The 17,157-nt window shown below is 39.0% G+C and overlaps 1 pseudogene; it reads right to left on the bottom strand.

Moving 5' to 3' along the window:
- Positions 1 to 13,171: 13,171 nt before the first annotated feature.
- On the bottom strand, positions 13,172 to 15,524 carry LOC140710358 (ATP-binding cassette sub-family B member 10, mitochondrial pseudogene; annotated as a pseudogene).
- Between the last annotated feature and the right edge of the window lie 1,633 nt (positions 15,525 to 17,157).

Genomic DNA, 17,157 nt, shown 5'->3' with positions numbered 1-17,157 from the left:
TTTGAGAAATGGTTTTAAACTATTAATTAGCAATGCTATTAATATTTGAAATTCTTGAAGTCCTATGATAATAATTGGGAAACACTTAAAATAAAATATTCTTAAATCAGGGATTATTCTCCAACTGGAATCAAATCATGAAAGAAAACAAGGGAGGATTGAGGAAAAAAATACAAACACACACCCCACAGAAAAACAAAGGTGGACACAAGAAGACATTCCTGACAAACTTTAAGGATGGAAAAATAAATAAATAAACAAATAAATACATAAAACAGTGAAAGAAGTAGAAGAAATTGGCCAGGCACGGTGGCTCACACCTGTAATCTCAGCACTTTGGGAGGCCACAGCGGGTGGATCACGAGGTCAGGAGATCCAGACCATCCTGGTTAACATGGTGAAACCCTGTCTCTACTAAAAATACACACACACACACACACAAAAAAATTAGTCGGGCATGTTGGTGGGCACCTGTAGTCCCAGCTTCTCACGTGGGGGACAGAGTGAGACTCCATCTCAAAAAAAAAAAAAAGAAATAGAAGGAATTGTTTTGTGTCTGTGTGAACTGGCTTCATTTCTTAGTTTTCCTCTAACATTCTTGATACTTTTGAATTATCATTTTCGTCTTTGACCATCTGTTGTCTCTGCTTCAGTGTTTTTTCTTAATTTACTGTAATTAAACTTCTCTAATTTCTATTGTCTCAGTTTATGGGCATCTCTGTATTTAATCAACAATTTCAAATGCATCAAATAAGTAGTCCAATCACTCAACTGTAAAAAAATTTTAAGGTATTTTTATAACCAGTTATTTAGTGTTATTTTTGCCTCCCATCTTCCCATTCTAACCTGGTGGATTCAGTGATGACAACAGTCCTGTCTTGTGCTCTGAGGGCTTTTGTCACCTTGTGACACAGTGGCACATGATGCCTGGAGATTATGGAATTGATCAGAGATGCCACAGGAAGATAATTACTTTGCTGCAAAGGAAGTGCTGCTACACTGCACAGGTTAGTCTTGGGAAAACAGAAAGAGATAAGAAGGTTCCCACCAGCAAAAGGTCAAGAATCCAACTCATTCGCACTCAACACTCAAATATCATGCAATGCATAAAAACGTCTCGGCTTAACCGCTGCTACAGTTAGATTATAACTGGATAATACTGACAGTGAAAGTCTGTTCTATTGTCCAAGATTATAACTTAAATGCATACTGTCATTGTTTCTCTAGGAAGTTTAAGGAGCTAAGTCTTATTGTCAAGAATATAATTGTCCTTGAGTGGTGCCAAGAAATGCAGAGGGAGCCTGAGAGCTGGATTCTAGTGATTCTTTTTTTTTTTTTTTTTTGAGATGGAGTCTCACTCTGTCACACAGGCTGGAGTGCAGTGGTGTGATCTCGGCTCACTGCAAGCTCCACCTCCTGGGTTCACGCCATTCTCCTGCCTCAGCCTCCCCAGTAGCTGGGACTGCAGGCGCTCGCCACCACACCCAGCTAATTTTTTGTATTTTTAGTAGAGACGGGGTTTCATCGTGTTAGCCAGGATGGTCTCCATCTCCTGACCTCATGATCCGCCTGTCTCAGTCTCCCAAAGTGCTGGGATTACAGGCTTGAGCCACTGCGCCCGGCCTCTAGTGATTTTTTACAATGAACAAAAGTTGCATTGTACATAGTGGAAAAAAATAGGAAAGATGTATGTATAATGCTGGCATGCATCCTGCCCAAGATGAATGAGGAGAAAAGGTTGGATTCTGGGGTATCATTTGTGGACATAACTTTAGGGCTTAAATAGCCTCCAGATCCCCACCAAATGCCTAAGCTAGTGAGAGCAAAGTTGAAGTCACGGGAGCTTAGGGAGAGGAAGTGGCCACGTGGGAGAGGGCGTTGGGTAAAAATAGGATCCTGTCTTGATAAATTGATTTTCACCCCTACAATTCCTAAGTCTACGTTGTTATTTATAGTAATGCCTCTTAGCATCAACACCATACACTGCACATAAGACAAAGCGATAAAAAGCTGCATCAAAGTAAAGCACATTTTCAGAAAAAGCTGTCTGATTGGCCAAAATAATGGAAAAGTTCTAAGAAATTAGATAGATTTCTAAGAAATTGGATAGCATTCCACCTTTGGGTTATTTCTCAAATATATATGGAGCCAAGCAGTATGGAGCGAAGTTTATTAACTAGCAAGTCCTCTAAAACAGACATCAGGGACTTCAAGCTTTCGCCGTGAATGGAGTGACCACCCGTCTCCTGTTTGAACAGAAGGCCGCGTGTTTTCCATCCAGACAGGGTGAACCACAAAGGCCCTGAACTGAGCTACGTCCCTCCCCAAACAGAGGAAATGCGAGTGTTTCTCTCTGGGGAAATACACAACCTCCAGCCCTCACAAAAAAGGCTTATGAACAGTGACATTAAAGATTCTGCAACAGAAATGTCAACATATGAACAATCAAAACCTCATGTAAACATATAAACAGAGATTTTGATCAGATTTTACTGTCTCTCTCTCTTTTTTTTTTTTTTTTTTTTTGAGACGGAGTCTCGCTCTGTCGCCCAGGCTGGAGTGCAGTGGCACCATCTCGGCTCACTGCAAGCTCCGCCTCCCGGGTTCACGCCCTTCTCCTGCCTCAGCCTCCTGAGTAGCTGGGACTACAGGCGCCGCCACCATGTCCAGCTAATTTTTTTTTTTTTTTTTTTTTTTTTGGTATTTTTAGTAAAGACAGGGTTTCACCGTGTTAGCCAGGATGGTCTCGATCTCCTGACCGCGTGATCCACCCACCTCGGCCTCCCAAAGTGCTAAGATTACAGGAATGAGCCACCGTGCCCAGCCTTTACTATAAGTTTTCTAGAAACAAACTCTCCCATTCTTTGCTGATTGTCTAGAAACACCTTTATTTTCCTTTCACCTTGGAGAGATGTTTTAATATCACATGAGCTTTCAGATTAGGTGTTATTTTCTTTCACACTTTGAAGATGTTAAACCATTGCATTCTGATTTCAATTTTGTTTTACTATTGAGAAGTTGATTAGTTTTATTACTGCTTTTTTTTTTTCTTTGTGAAAGGAGAGGCTTATTTCTGGCTGCTTCTATTATTTTCTCTTTGATTTTGATTTCACCAGCTTTACCGAGATTCACCATTGATGTGGTTGTCTTTGTATTTATTCTGCCTGAGAGTCATCGAGATTTTCTTTCTGTCGTTTGATGTTTTTTTTTTCTAATAAGTTTTAGGAAATTCTAGTCAAATGACTGGATGGTAAAGGAGTGGCATAATCAATTGCTAGAGATTATTTTGGTTTTAAAGTAAATGAAAAGTGTGAAAATATTAGTAAATTATTAAAGTAAAAATTAAAATATCTGGGTTCCACATCCAGTTTGTCATCAAGTAGTTATATGGGGGTGAATATTTAAGCTTTTTGTATTACCTTGCTTGATTTCTAAAATCAAACATTGATTGCATGATTGTTAGTCTTTCTGCCGGTTCTAATGTTTTATAATTTTTTTCTTGTAAATTAATAATGAAGGGGTATAAGTTCTCTTGAAAAGTTGGCATCATACTAACTTTAAAAAATATGCTTCAGGAAATGCTATCATAAGAGATAATGGAATTCATTTGTCTATTTTTGTCTCAGCATTTTTTCAGTAGAAAGAATTTGTGATAATTTAGTTTATATCATTATTAAAGATGGGGAAAGGATTATACTAACTCAAGTGACCTTCAGGTTCTCAGACCCTAAGAACCCAATACAGTACAATGTTTTGTGCTTGACTTTTTAAAATATTGCACCACATTTTCAATAAATAAGCAGTGAAACTGCCTGTGGCCCCGGAGAAAGATTACCATCTCTTATTAGAAAATCTTAGGTTCTTAATGACCATATTCTCGAGTGTGCTAGTGTGCAACCATTTGTCTGTTCTAGTTACAACATTTGGTCTAAAAGCACTGCATCAAAACGATAACGCTTCACATACTTCTGAATTATAACCCTAGTCTATAGTAATTGCCTATTTGTTTCCCACTCACTTGATTAGCTGTCCTTTAGCATTTTTCTCCTGTTGACTGCCTCACTAATCTGTCTGAATCTATAAACCCTAATCAAAATACCAAGCACTTTGAATGTTAAAAAAATACACAACATGGCCTGTTTCGCATGCTAAATCTATCTCCACTGGAAGCATTAGGTATGTGATCCAGATACATTATTCCAGAACTGAAAGTAAAGAGATTATACTGGCCTCTGGAAATGACCAACCACCAAGCTAAAGTTACAGTATTTCCAAACCATCATTCTTAAAATGAAGAAATCATAAATCACTTTTACATTCTTTAGTTCATCTAGAATCATGTGACTTCATGTTTGAGATTGACTTCTGACATAATCTAGTCCAAAATCTTTATCGTATAAATGAAGACCTAAGTGTGTAACTGACTTTCCCTAGACAGCACAATTAGTTGGTGATAGCACCAAGGATTAAAATTTAAGTAGTCTGATTACTAGTGTAATAATCTTGCTACTTCACAATGTTGCCAAAGTAACTTCCGTGAAGTAAATATCAGTTTCTCCTATTACTGTATTTTATTGACATCAAAGACTCCATCAGTTGTCAGATGTATTATTACTTCATGTACACTAAAGAACATTCCTGGCGAGGTTTGACGTGATGTCTTAATAATAGTTCTACATAATTTAGTCATTTAAGATTCATGTGTTCTTGAATTTCTTTTGTCTCTTTCAAGACATCTAGCAATCTCCCCCCGCATTAGTTGCATTGTACCTGGATCAGTAACCTAGCATAGCTTCATCTGCTTGTGGGAATCCTGCTATCTTCGGTCTTCTAAAACACTTGGGTTTTGTTCCAAAAGAAAAAAAACAGAATGGAGTTCATTCTTTAGATGCTAAATATTTGTTTCAAAAATATCAAATGCATGCATCACCTCTGTGTTCTAGTAACTTTCTGCAAAGACAACATTTTTTTTTGTTTTCATGCTGAACCATAGTGTAACCTATTTTGAAGATATCTTCTACGACAGTTGAGCCCAGCACTTGTAGTATTAACCATGCACACCATCAACTGAAGTGACAATGTGCCGTGGCTGCTACTTGGCCAACAGCAATGTATCAAATACTAGATTTAACCAGGTGTCCGAGTTGTGACTTAGAACTGATGAAATAAGGCCGGGCGCGGTGGCTCAAGCCTGTAATCCCAGCACTTTGGGAGGCCGAGACGGGCGGATCACGAGGTCAGGAGATCAAGACCACCCTGGCTAACACGGTGAAACCCCGTCTCTACTAAAAAATACAAAAAACTAGCCGGGCGCGGTGGCGGCGCCTGTAGTCCCAGCTACTCGGGAGGCTGAGGCAGGAGAATGGCGGGAACCCGGGAGGCGGAGCTTGCAGTGAGCTGAGATCCGGCCACTGCACTGCAGCCTGGGCGACAGAGCGAGACTCCGTCTCAAAAAAAAAAAAAAAAAAAAGAACTGATGAAATACCATTTCAACCGTCTCATCCATCATTTTATGTAGTTAAAGTTACATCGTTGTCCATAACATGAATATCTTCTTCTCTTCAAGAGTAAAAGGCATAAATAATGGCATCTCAAACTTTTGAAGAATAAAGATCGTGAATAACCCCCTAAAGAAGGTCAGTTTTTTTTTTTTTTTTTTTTTTTTTTTTTGAGACGGAGTCTCACTCTGTCGCCCAGGCTGGAGTGCAGTGACGCGATCTCTACAAGCTCTGCCTCCCGGGTTCACGCCATTCTCCTGCCTCAGCCTCCTGAATAGCTGCGACTACAGGTGCCCGCCACCACTCCCGGCTAATTTTTTTTGTATTTTTAGTAGACACGGGGTTTCACTGTGTTAACCAGGATGGTCTCGATCTCCTGACCTCATGATCCGCCGGCCTCGGCCTCCCAAAGTGCTGGGATTGCAGGCCTGAGCCACCGTGTCCAGCCCAAGGTCAGTTCTTTACCCTTGGCATTCACTAAAGTCCAGAGATGATGACGTTCAGTATGTACTTAATGATAGGCAAGATGAAAGACTAGAAAGAGAGAGAACGCGTAACCTCCCGTGTGTGTGTCTGTGTGTCGCTCTCCCTAAACTCTTCCCATTTATTCCAGGAAAAGTGTCCTGAATTCTTCAATTTACATACACTTCTCATACTCCAACCCTGAGGTCAGAACAGGAGCGAGCATCTTTTCCCATGAAGCCAGCTCCACAGTTACACAGTTAATTGATTTAATGATGCCACCTGACCAGGGCTTGTCCAATCATTGTACCTAATTCTTTAGCTACAATGACTGGTCTAGCTTTGAGCATATGACCTAATCCAATCCAATTTGAAACTCCCCCAGGGTTTTACAAAATGAAGCTAAAAGCTGGAATTTTTTTCCTTTCTCCTTAGATAGGTATGAGGATATAAGCACTGATAATGTCTGAAATCATGCTTTTAACCTTGCCAAAAAACAGTCTGAGATAATTTGTTCAGAACATAACAGAAAATGAGAGGTAGAATCTCAACTGTTCTAATTTTCTCTTCCCTCTGATTGAGGCATTCTGTAGTTTATGTGAGCCAAATAACTCCCTGTGTTGCTTAAGTACATTCAAGTTGAATGTCTTGCATTTACCACCAAAAGTGCTCTGGCTAATACAGTTATTGAAAAAAAAATGTGCTTATCAAATGTTTATGATTAAGGGTAATATAGCGATAATTACTTTGTGTGACAGCAAATGACAATCACATCAAGTAAGAGCACAATAGGATTCATAGATGTGAATAAAACACTCACTGAGGTTGATTCTTTTTCCTCTTAATTTTATTCTGTTTTCTTTCTCATCTGCAAATAATGGATCCTAATATATAGTCCACAGTGAAGGTATTAACCAAGCGTGTTTTAGGAGGAAGAGCCTATGGCACGCATCACATACCTTCTGAACATTGTCATGTCCTGAGCATCGCTCTGGAGTCAGAGATACGCATTATTTGCATCCCAAATACACAGGATGGACTCTGCAAATTCAGGCAAGGTGCTTAAACTCTCTGATCATCAGCTTTTGTTTTGTTTTATTTGTAAAATGAGGATAATAATCAGTACTTCAAAGGTTGTTATGACAGTAAATTGCCATAAAGAAGTCATGGTACTTAAATGGACTCCATAAACTATAATAATTTCCGTTATTCTTCCTCCTTTCTTTCCTTTCATTCATATAACAAAGATGTATTAAGTTACTGTTGAGTTTCTGCTATTGGCCAGTCACTGAGTTCTCCGTGGTACTAAACACCAGAGATTCAAAAAGAATGTTATTTCTCTTCCTCTTAAAATGTATATAGTTGGATAAGAGGTAATAAATAAGTAAAAATATAATAGTACATAACTACGTGTGCAATAAAAAGCTGTGTAGATTATAATGGGAACAGAGAAAGGAGTGGTTAATCTTCCTGGCCAATAAAAGCCTCTTGAAAGAGAATGTAGGGTATATGTAATTTAATTACGGAAGTATCAGAAAGGATGCAGGATTTCTGGGGCAGAGTTGAATGAGCGTAGCCACTTAGATCCTGCCTAAAGAGTGGCAACAGTTCCTTAGAACACCAATAGCAGTGGATATAACTTTCGGATTAATTTGTTTACAATGATAGTAAAATGGTATAAAGTTTACATTTCAGAATTTAAATATAATCATTCTTAAGAGGTATTTTATCATTTTAATCAAATCTGGAGTTAGTTAATTCTCTCTTATCTATTATCCAATACAGATTTCTCTGTTATCTATTATCCAATATAGGAAGCTGCTCTGGGGATTCTTCTTTACTGTTAGTTACATGTACACAATAAAGTGAATACTGTTATTGTTTCGCAGTACTGGAGATATTGAGTTCAGAATTTGCACTGTTTTGTGATATAAATGCAAATATGCTAGTTGATTCCATTTTGAGTTATGAACCAGTAAACTGTTCTTGTTTTTATTAGAAAAAGAAAATATTTTATTTCAGTGTAGAATTTTGTAGGCAGAAATTTAGTTAATAATATTCTTGAAACTTCTACCTCTACATAATATGCAATATGTTTTTCTTTTTTATTTTCATTTATTTGAGACAGAGTGTCACTCTGTTGTCCAGGCTGGAGTGCAGTGGCGCCATCTCAGCTCACTGCAACCTCCACCTCCCAGGTTCAAGCGATTCTCCTGCCTCAGCCTCCAGAGTAGCTGGGATTACTGGCGCCCACCAACATGCCTACCTAATTTTTGTATTTTTAGTAGAGATGGCGTTTCACCATGTTGGCCAGGTTGGTCTCGAACTCCTGACCTTGTGATCCTCCCGTCTCAGTCTCTCAAAGTGCTGGGATTACAGGCATGAGCCACCGCACCTGGCTGACTATTGGTGAAATTTTAATGGGGGCTTGAGAATTAGATGCAAGAATATGTTAATAATTTTCTGGTTTTGTTTGTTGTATTGTGCATGTATTGCATGTGTGTGGGGGGGAGGCACACATATTACTGTAATAGATTTGTAATATATAGAATTATATATCTGTATATACACATATAGACACACAATTGTGTTTGTAGAAAATATATATGAAAGGAGAGTTTTTCAACTTTGGCACTATCGCTTTTCACATTGGGCCATTTAATTCTTTGTTGTGGGCATTTCCTGTGAATTGTAGGATGTTTAGCGACTTGCTTTGCCTTTAATAACTAAATGACGGTAGCACCCTCCTCACACCATTCCCCAGACTAACAACTAAAAATATCTTGAGATATTATCAGATGTTTCGTGGAGGGCAAAACTCTCCCTGGTTGAGAATCACTCTACTACAGTATTTGGAGATGACAGAGCATCGGGTTCATTTCTATATGTTGTTCAAATATCTTTCAAAGTTGAATGTAAAATTAAGACATTTTCAGAAAAATTAAATGGGCTAATTTGTCACCAGCAAATCCATACTACAAAACATGCTAACGGTAGTTTTTTGGCCTGAAGGGAAATAACATCAAATCTAAACTCCAAATTAGAAGAAATTAAAAGCATAGAAATGATAAGTATATGAGTAACAGGAAATACTTTATCTGTCAATTTCATTGAAGGGAAACTGAGTATTTAAGTTGAAAAAGATATCACTTTATTGTGGGGTTTATGATGTGCACAGAAAAATTTATACTAAAAAAATCACAAAAGACAGAGGGGGATAAAGGAAATGTTATGGTCATCAGTTTTTGTTGTTGTTGTTGTTTTTAATAGACTTTCTTTTTTAGGGCAGTTGTCAGTTCACAGCAAAATTGAAAGAAACCTACAAAGATTTCTCAGACATCATTGTGTTCACACATGCACAGCCTGACCCTTTGTGGTCATTCTCCTGTGGAGTGTCACATTAGTTACTGCCGATGAACCTGCATTGGCATATCCTTATCACCTAGGTCCATAGTTTACACTAGGGTTCACTTTTGCTGTCATACGTTCTATGAGTTTGGGTAAATGCATATACCAGTATCGTATCATGCAGAATACTTTTCTGCCCTAAAAGTCCTCGGTGCCAATGAATAGGATAGGTGGAGCACAGATCACGTTTTAGTAAAATGTTGCCTTGTTTTGATTTGACAAAGTAGCCATCGCTATCCATCACTGGAGAGAATGTAAACATAGAAAAAGGATTTTTCACGTTGTATATGAAGTTTTTTTTACATTATATATGAGGTTGTAAAAAATTACCTGTAAGTAAAATGTAGATTAGTTAAGCATAAGTTGATGATGATTATCATACAATTAACTCAATACAAAAGCAATGCAACTAACTCATCTATGCAATTTAAAATGAATACTTAAAATGCAATTAAGCAAAAATAAGAGAAGAGAAACAAACAGATTGTACAGTTTTTAAAACTGGCAACACCTTTCATTTAACATATTGATGAACTAAATCATCCAAGTAAAGGCAGAGATCGTCATATTAGACATCTAATGTCTACCAGAAACATACATTAAACATAAAGACACAGATAGGTGAAAAGTCAACCTATAGGAAAAGATAAACCATATACACAGCAAGTATTAGGAAGCTTGTGCGGCTGTATTAGCAAAATGCAATGTAGACTGGAAAAGAGGGTGCATTATAAGAGAAAATGGGGGCATTTCATAATTTATGAAATAACCAATTCATCAGAGGACAATAATATTCCAAAAGGGACACCCACTTAATAATAAAGCCTCATAATTCATGAAGGAAAGTAAGCAGAACTGAAGGGAGAAATGGATAAATGACAATAATAATTAAAGATGTTAACATCCCTCTGTTCATCACTGATAGAACAGTGAGACAAACCAATCATATGGCTATAGAATATTTCAACTTCATTATAAATCACCTTGATCTTATTGACATTTATAAAAACTACACGTAAAATGCTGAATATACATTGTTTTCTTATGTATTGAAAGCATCGCCAACATAGGCCAAATGCTGAATCAAAGAGTAAGTTTAAATGAATTTATGTTTTAGATTTTATAGAATATATTCTCTGATCACAATAAAATTTAATTTGAAATCAATGACATGAGATACACAGGAAATCCCCAAATAGTTGTAAATAACATGAAAAACTATTTAACTAACTCATAGTTCACAAAAGAAATCAAAAGATAATTTAGAAAAAATATAATCAAGGAAAACAGTATATTGAATAAACATCTGCACCTAGATGTTTATTTCAGCAGTATTCATAATAGCCAAGATATGGAATCAACCTAAGAGTCCAACAACAGACGAATGGTTAAAGAAAATGTGGTATATCGGGCAGGCACGGTGGCTCACACCTGCAATCCCAGCACTCTGGAAGGCCAAGGTGGGCAGATCACTGGAGGTCGGGAGTTCAAGACTAGCCTGGCCAACATGGCGAAACTCCATTTCTACTAAAAATATAAACATTAGCTGGGCATGGTGGCACATCCCCAGCTACTTGGGAGTCTGAGGTGGAAGACTCACTTGAATCCGGGAGGCAGAGGTTACAGTGAACCAAGATCATGCCATTGCACTCCAGACCAAGACTCCATCTCAAAGCAAGAAAGAAAGGAAGAAAAGAAAAGAAAAGTTATACATACATACATACACAATGAAGTACTATTCGGCCATAAAAGAGAAGGAAATCTTGTCCTGCACAGCAACATGCATGGAAATGGAGGATATAATGTAAGTGAAATGAGTCAAGAAAAGAAAGGTAAACATTACAGCTTCTCACTCATTATGGAAGCTAAAATATTTTGATCTTATAGAAGTTAAAAGTAAAACAGAGGATGCTAGAGGCTGGGAAGTGTAAGAGGAAGGAAGGGATAGGAAGAGATTTGTTAAAATATTCAAAATTAAAGCTAGATAGGAATAATAAGTTCTAATGCTCTATACCACTATGGTATGACAATAGTAACAATAATATATAGTTTCGAATAGTTAGCAAAGGATATTGAATGTTCCCAAAACAAAGAAATGATGTTTGCAATGATGGATATGCTAATTACTATCATCTCATCAGGGTAATTAAATATATACACTGTGTGTATTGAAACATCACTATGTACACATAAATATGCACAATTATGATGTGTCAATTAAAAATAAAATTATAACACACCTACATATTTGTGGTGCAGAGTTAAATTGAGAGAGTAATTTATTACTTTAACTTCTTATATTGGAAAAATACGTAGGTTTAAAAGTCAATTAAAAAAAACAAATTGAAGCATAATTTGAAAAAAATAAAATAATAGGGGTAATGAAAGAAATGAAATTGGAAGTAAATAGTAAATTCACAAAGTGAAACAAATGTTACTTTGAAAAGATCAATAAAGTTGTTACATACTAGTAAGACCAAGAAAAAAGGACTGATGAAAGAAGAAATATCCTCTGTATTTAAATCATCATTATTATGAACAATTCCATACTCACGAATTTGGCAGTTTAAAGTTCTTAAAAGAGACAAATTAGCAAAGCTTATTTAAGAATAAATTGATAATGTGATTTTTTTCTGTATCTATGTGTATCCTTATATTCTAGGTTTTCTAATTTATTGGCCTATGGTTGCTCATAGTAGCCTTTAATGATCCTTAGAATTTCAACAAAGAAATTAAGAAGAAATTGAAAAATGTATTGAAGCCAATGAAAATGGCAACGCAGCATACCAAAACCTATGGGATACAGCAAAAAGCAGTAGTAAGAGAGAAATTTATACTTACAATTTCCAAGATCAAAAAAAGTGAAAAACCTCAAATAAACAACCTGATGATACATCTTTTTTTAAGTTCACTATAAATTTTAATCTATGATATAAATATTACCTAAAGATATAATTGAACATCATGTATCAGAAAATAAAACATAACAATCCAATGCAATTTTGTAAATACCTCCATGACACAAGGATTATTTTCCTCAGATTCAACCTTGTAATTGTGTTTTATTTGTTTTCTGAAAATCACACTTTATAAAGAACACAAGTAGAGCTTGTTAAAATGATTGTCACAGATGTTCTGTTTACTATTTCAGAAAACACCACATTCATTCATTCCTATAAATTTTATTCACTAATTATGAAGAATAAAATAAAATATTCCATGCTTGTCATGAAACAGCGGTTTCTTCTTCTAGTCTAATCAGGGAACTAATAAATGCTTAGTTCATGGCAAAACTTCCATTTGATTTCCATTGACTTAATTACTTCTTAGGGTCTAGCCTCATCAATGGAGAAAAAGCACTTTTTTCTTCAGGCAACAGCACATTAACAGCACTGAATAAAAAATAAGGCAAATTCAATGGTTGTCAGCATTGCTTTAGTAATTTCGAGACTATAAATAAAACTATAACCATAAACAAAACAGTTTACTAATATCTTCTTTTCAGGAGAGTGATACATTCTGAAGGTTTCTTCTTATTCTATTGAATAGCAAGGACTTCCAAACTTAAATGTCTTCAGGCTGAAAATTAGTTATGTTCCTCAGATTTTAGCCTTATTAATGAAATTCCAAAAGTATTATAGATTCAATTTGTCTTGAAATTATAAACTTCTAACAGATATTTTTCAAAATACATGCCTTCAAACAACTTAAATGAGAAAATAATTCATTCTTAATAATACCTGACAGTTCGTCCCTTGCTTCCCAGATGTCAAACATGAATTCAAAAAATAGGTCTTCCTGTTCACAAAATAGGTTTTCCTGTTCAAGAAATAAAGTTTCTGCCCTTTTAAAAACTTGTTAGGATTTCATGTGCCAAAATGTTGAAAACTGCACATATTCAAACGTAGTTCCCATAGGAACACATACTCCTCACCTCTCACACCTTTGAAGACACAGGCGACAGGCAATATAAATGTTCCCTTCTTTCCAGCTGATGTTAAATGGTTCAGTTTGCTTCATGGGATTATCGGATACAGGGTTAAATTTTCATTTTCCATTACTCTATCTAGTAAAATTGAACTTAAATTAGGTAGAATACTATCAGAAGAATTACACAGTGATTGGTAAACTGCCCTAAATAATCAGGCTTTTTATTTATAATTCCCTTTTTAATGTTGTCATTTGACAATTGCTTCAATCTTCAGGCCAAAGAAAATGAGGTGCCAGGCTATATTAATTAAAATATTCCACAATAAAAGAAAATGCAAACCCTGAAAATAACTTCGGTGCTATAGACATTTAAAAAGTTACAATTGTTAAAACTCTGAATAAAAAGATCTTGAGAACAGGTACATTTCAAAACAATATTTTACACACTGGAAAAAAGTATTTTTCAAATAACATGATATATGGTTTACATATTTCAGTCTCTTAGTGTTTTTTTTTTTTTTTTTCCTGCAACACTGTTTTGCATTAAAGTCTCTCATATGGTTTACTAGATGGGTTCCTGACTCACTGTCCCAGTCTTGGATCTCAGCCACACTGGGTTTAGCTGACAGATGTCATGACCATCAAGACTGATAGTTCCAGAAGCAGGGTCCTACAACCTCAGCAGGAGCGAAAGCACTGTTGATTTGCCAGAACCACTTGGGCCAACCAGTGCCGTGACAGATCCTGACGGAATGGAAAGGCTGAAATCCAGAAATACGGGCACCTCTGGGCGAGCCGGATAGGCAAAATGCACGTTCTTAAACTCCAAAGCACCCTGGAAGCTTTTCTCATTGAAGGTGAGCCCTTTGTTAAAAGGCAGCTTGGGCTTTCTCTCCAGGAGCTCCCAGAGGCGCCCTCCGGCACCCAGTCCTTTCAATCAGCTCTGAGTAGAAAGAGCTCAGACTTTCGATGCTTGCTTATTCCACCCCAGAAAGCATACATTAACCCAGAAAGCGTACATTAGAAAGGAAGAGGGTCCACCCACGGTCATGTGGGCACTGCCCATCAGCAGCCCTCCTTTGTACAGGACAGAAAGTACAATCAGGTTTCCGCAGAGCCTAGTTGCTCCAAAGAAGCCAGCCAGAGTAATGCCTCTTTCCTTGCTAACTGCATCACATGGTCCACTTTGCTGGCATGTATCTCTTATTTCAGTCGTTTCTTTCCCAAAACCTCAAACAGTTCTTACACTGCCAATACATTCCTCAGCTAGCTGAGTGGCTTGTGCCAGGGAATCCTGGGTGACTTTGGTCAGTTTCCGTAGCTATCGTCCATAAATTACAGCCATGATTGACACTGGAGGCACCGCTCCAAACAAAGGTGGGCAGATTAGGTGAGACAAAAACCATCATACTGATGCCTACAGAAGCCTGGGCCCCGGCCCTGAGCCCATCTGAGAGGTTTTCAGTCACTGAGCGCCCCACGAGCGCAGTGTCTCCTGAGAGGCGGTTAATCAATTCTCCTGTGCGAGTCTTGTCAAAGAAAGCAACCCTGCCTCCGAAGGGAGAAGAATGAAGTTCTCAGCCTGGAGTTTGCAAGCGGTAGACACGAATGGCATTGGCGGCAGCACCACACAGAAACACGCCACTGAGCCCAAGGCAGAGGCGGGTCAGGTTGTCGCTGCAGTCCACAGTGGGGCTGGTAGAGATGACATCGATGACCTGAGCCGGGAAGAAGGGGGAAGACATGGAGCTAACACGACATCCTGAGAAATCCAACCGCAGCTGCCAGCTTCGGGCGCTCAGGTTACACCAGCTCCAGGAGCTTCGTGGCCTCAGACTCAGGCCGCCGCGTCTCGTCCCCGGGAGGCGCCTCCAGCCGGTGCCCCAAGTCCTCTTTTCCCGCCCAGGCAGCGGCGGTGGGACCTGGGAACCCCGCGCGGGGGCGCCAAGGAGCGCCCGGCCCGGCTCCAGAGCCCTGCACCTGCAGCTGCCCGCCCGAGCCCACAGCCCCAGGAGCCGCGCCGCCCCGCGAGCCGCCCTACCCCGCCCCAACAGCAGCTCCTCCAGCGGCGCGCGGCTCCAACCCCCGGAGCAGCGCCGTCCCCGCGCCCTATAGCGGCTCTGGCCTCAGGCCAGTGAACTGCCACAGGGACCCGGGGCGCGGTGGCCCAGCCCATGCGCAGGATAACGGCAGGAGCCGCCTGGGCTCGGCGGGACCGTGGGGCCGTCACATCTTAAAGAACTAGAAAAGGAAGAATAAACCAGACCCAAAATAAGTATACAAGAAAGGAAAGAGTAAAGGTAAGAGCAGAAATTAATGAAATTGAAATGAAAAAAAAAATCAACAAAATGTAAACTTCATTTTTTAAAAAAGATAAACCAAACCACTAACCTTTAGCCCCCCACCCACACACACACAGAAAAAGAAAAAAAAAAAAAAACTAAATAAAATCAGAGATGAAAAAGGGGACATTATCATTGATTCTGTAGAAATTTTTTTTTTTTTTTTTTTTTTTTGAGACGGAGTCTCGCTGTATCGCCCAGGCTGGAGTGCAGTGGCCGGATCTCAGCTCACTGCAAGCTCCGCCTCCCGGGTTTTTACGCCATTCTCCTGCCTCAGCCTCCCGAGTAGCCGGGACTGCAGGCGCCGCCACCTCGCCCGGCTAGTTTTTTTTTTTGTATTTTTTAGTGGAGACGGGGTTTCACCGTGTTAGCCAGGATGGTCTCGAACTCCTGACCTCGTGATCCACTCGCCTTGACCTCCCAAAGTGCTGGGATTACAGGTGTGAGACACCATGCCTGACTTTTTCCTTTTTTTTTTTTAGTAGAGATTTTCACCATGTTGACCAGGCTGGTCTCGAACTCCTGGCCTCAAGCCATCCTCACACCTCAGCCTCCCAAAGTGCTGGGATTGTAGGCATGAGCCACTGTGCCTGGCCTGCATTTACTTTTAATTATGAAGTATTTTGAACTCAGAACAAAGGAAATGCTCAATACATAAGCACCCACCACAAAGTATTAACATTTTGTCATATTTGCTTCTGATCTTACTTTTTACAGAAACTGAAGGTCTTAATACATTTCTTTCCCTTCGTTTCCAGAAGTGTGACAATTATCCTTAAAGCTGAAATGTATCATTCCCATGCATGTGTTTTATACTTTCCTAGTACAGGTTAGCTGTGTCCTCTGCTCGGGGGCTCATCAAGTTGAATCAAGGGACTCAAGATCCTCGTCCATGTTCATTCAGGTTGTTGGCAGAATTTAGTTCCTTGTGATTGTAGGACTGAGGGCCCATTTTCTCACCGACTGCTGGCCAGGGGTTGCTCTCAGCTACTTAAAGGCTCATGTCCCAGCCCATGACACTCTCACAACATGGTAACTGACTTCTTCAAAAGCATCAGGAGCATCCTGCTCTAGTCTGCCACATCACCTAGTCACAGGAGCAGCTCTCCCACTATTTTCACAGATCCTGGTCACATTCCAGGGGAGGGAACTCTTCTGACTGTGTACACCAGGAGACAGGAATATTTTCCTTCCTTCCTTCTTCCTTCCTTCCTTCCTTCCTTCCCTCCCTCCCTCCCTCCCTCCCTCCCTCCCTCCTTCCTTCCTTCCTTCCTTCCTTCCTTCCTTCCTTCCTTCCTTCCTTCCCTCCTTCCTTCCTTTTCTTTCTTTTGTCTTTCATCCCTAAAAGAGGCAGAAATTTTGAGAGGCAGGAATATTTTCCCTAACAGAGATAGGTTTGTTTAGAGTAATGTCCTACTTAAAAACAGACAAACAAACAAACAGAACCCCCCAGAAAGTCTTTTTTCCCTAAAAGAGGCAGGGATTTTGAGAGCCATCAGAATTCCACCTGCCACAGC

Source organism: Chlorocebus sabaeus, chromosome 26 (genome assembly GCF_047675955.1).
Source record: "Chlorocebus sabaeus isolate Y175 chromosome 26, mChlSab1.0.hap1, whole genome shotgun sequence".
Lineage (NCBI taxonomy): Eukaryota > Metazoa > Chordata > Mammalia > Primates > Cercopithecidae > Chlorocebus > Chlorocebus sabaeus.
This window is presented reverse-complemented; position numbering and strand designations above follow the sequence as displayed.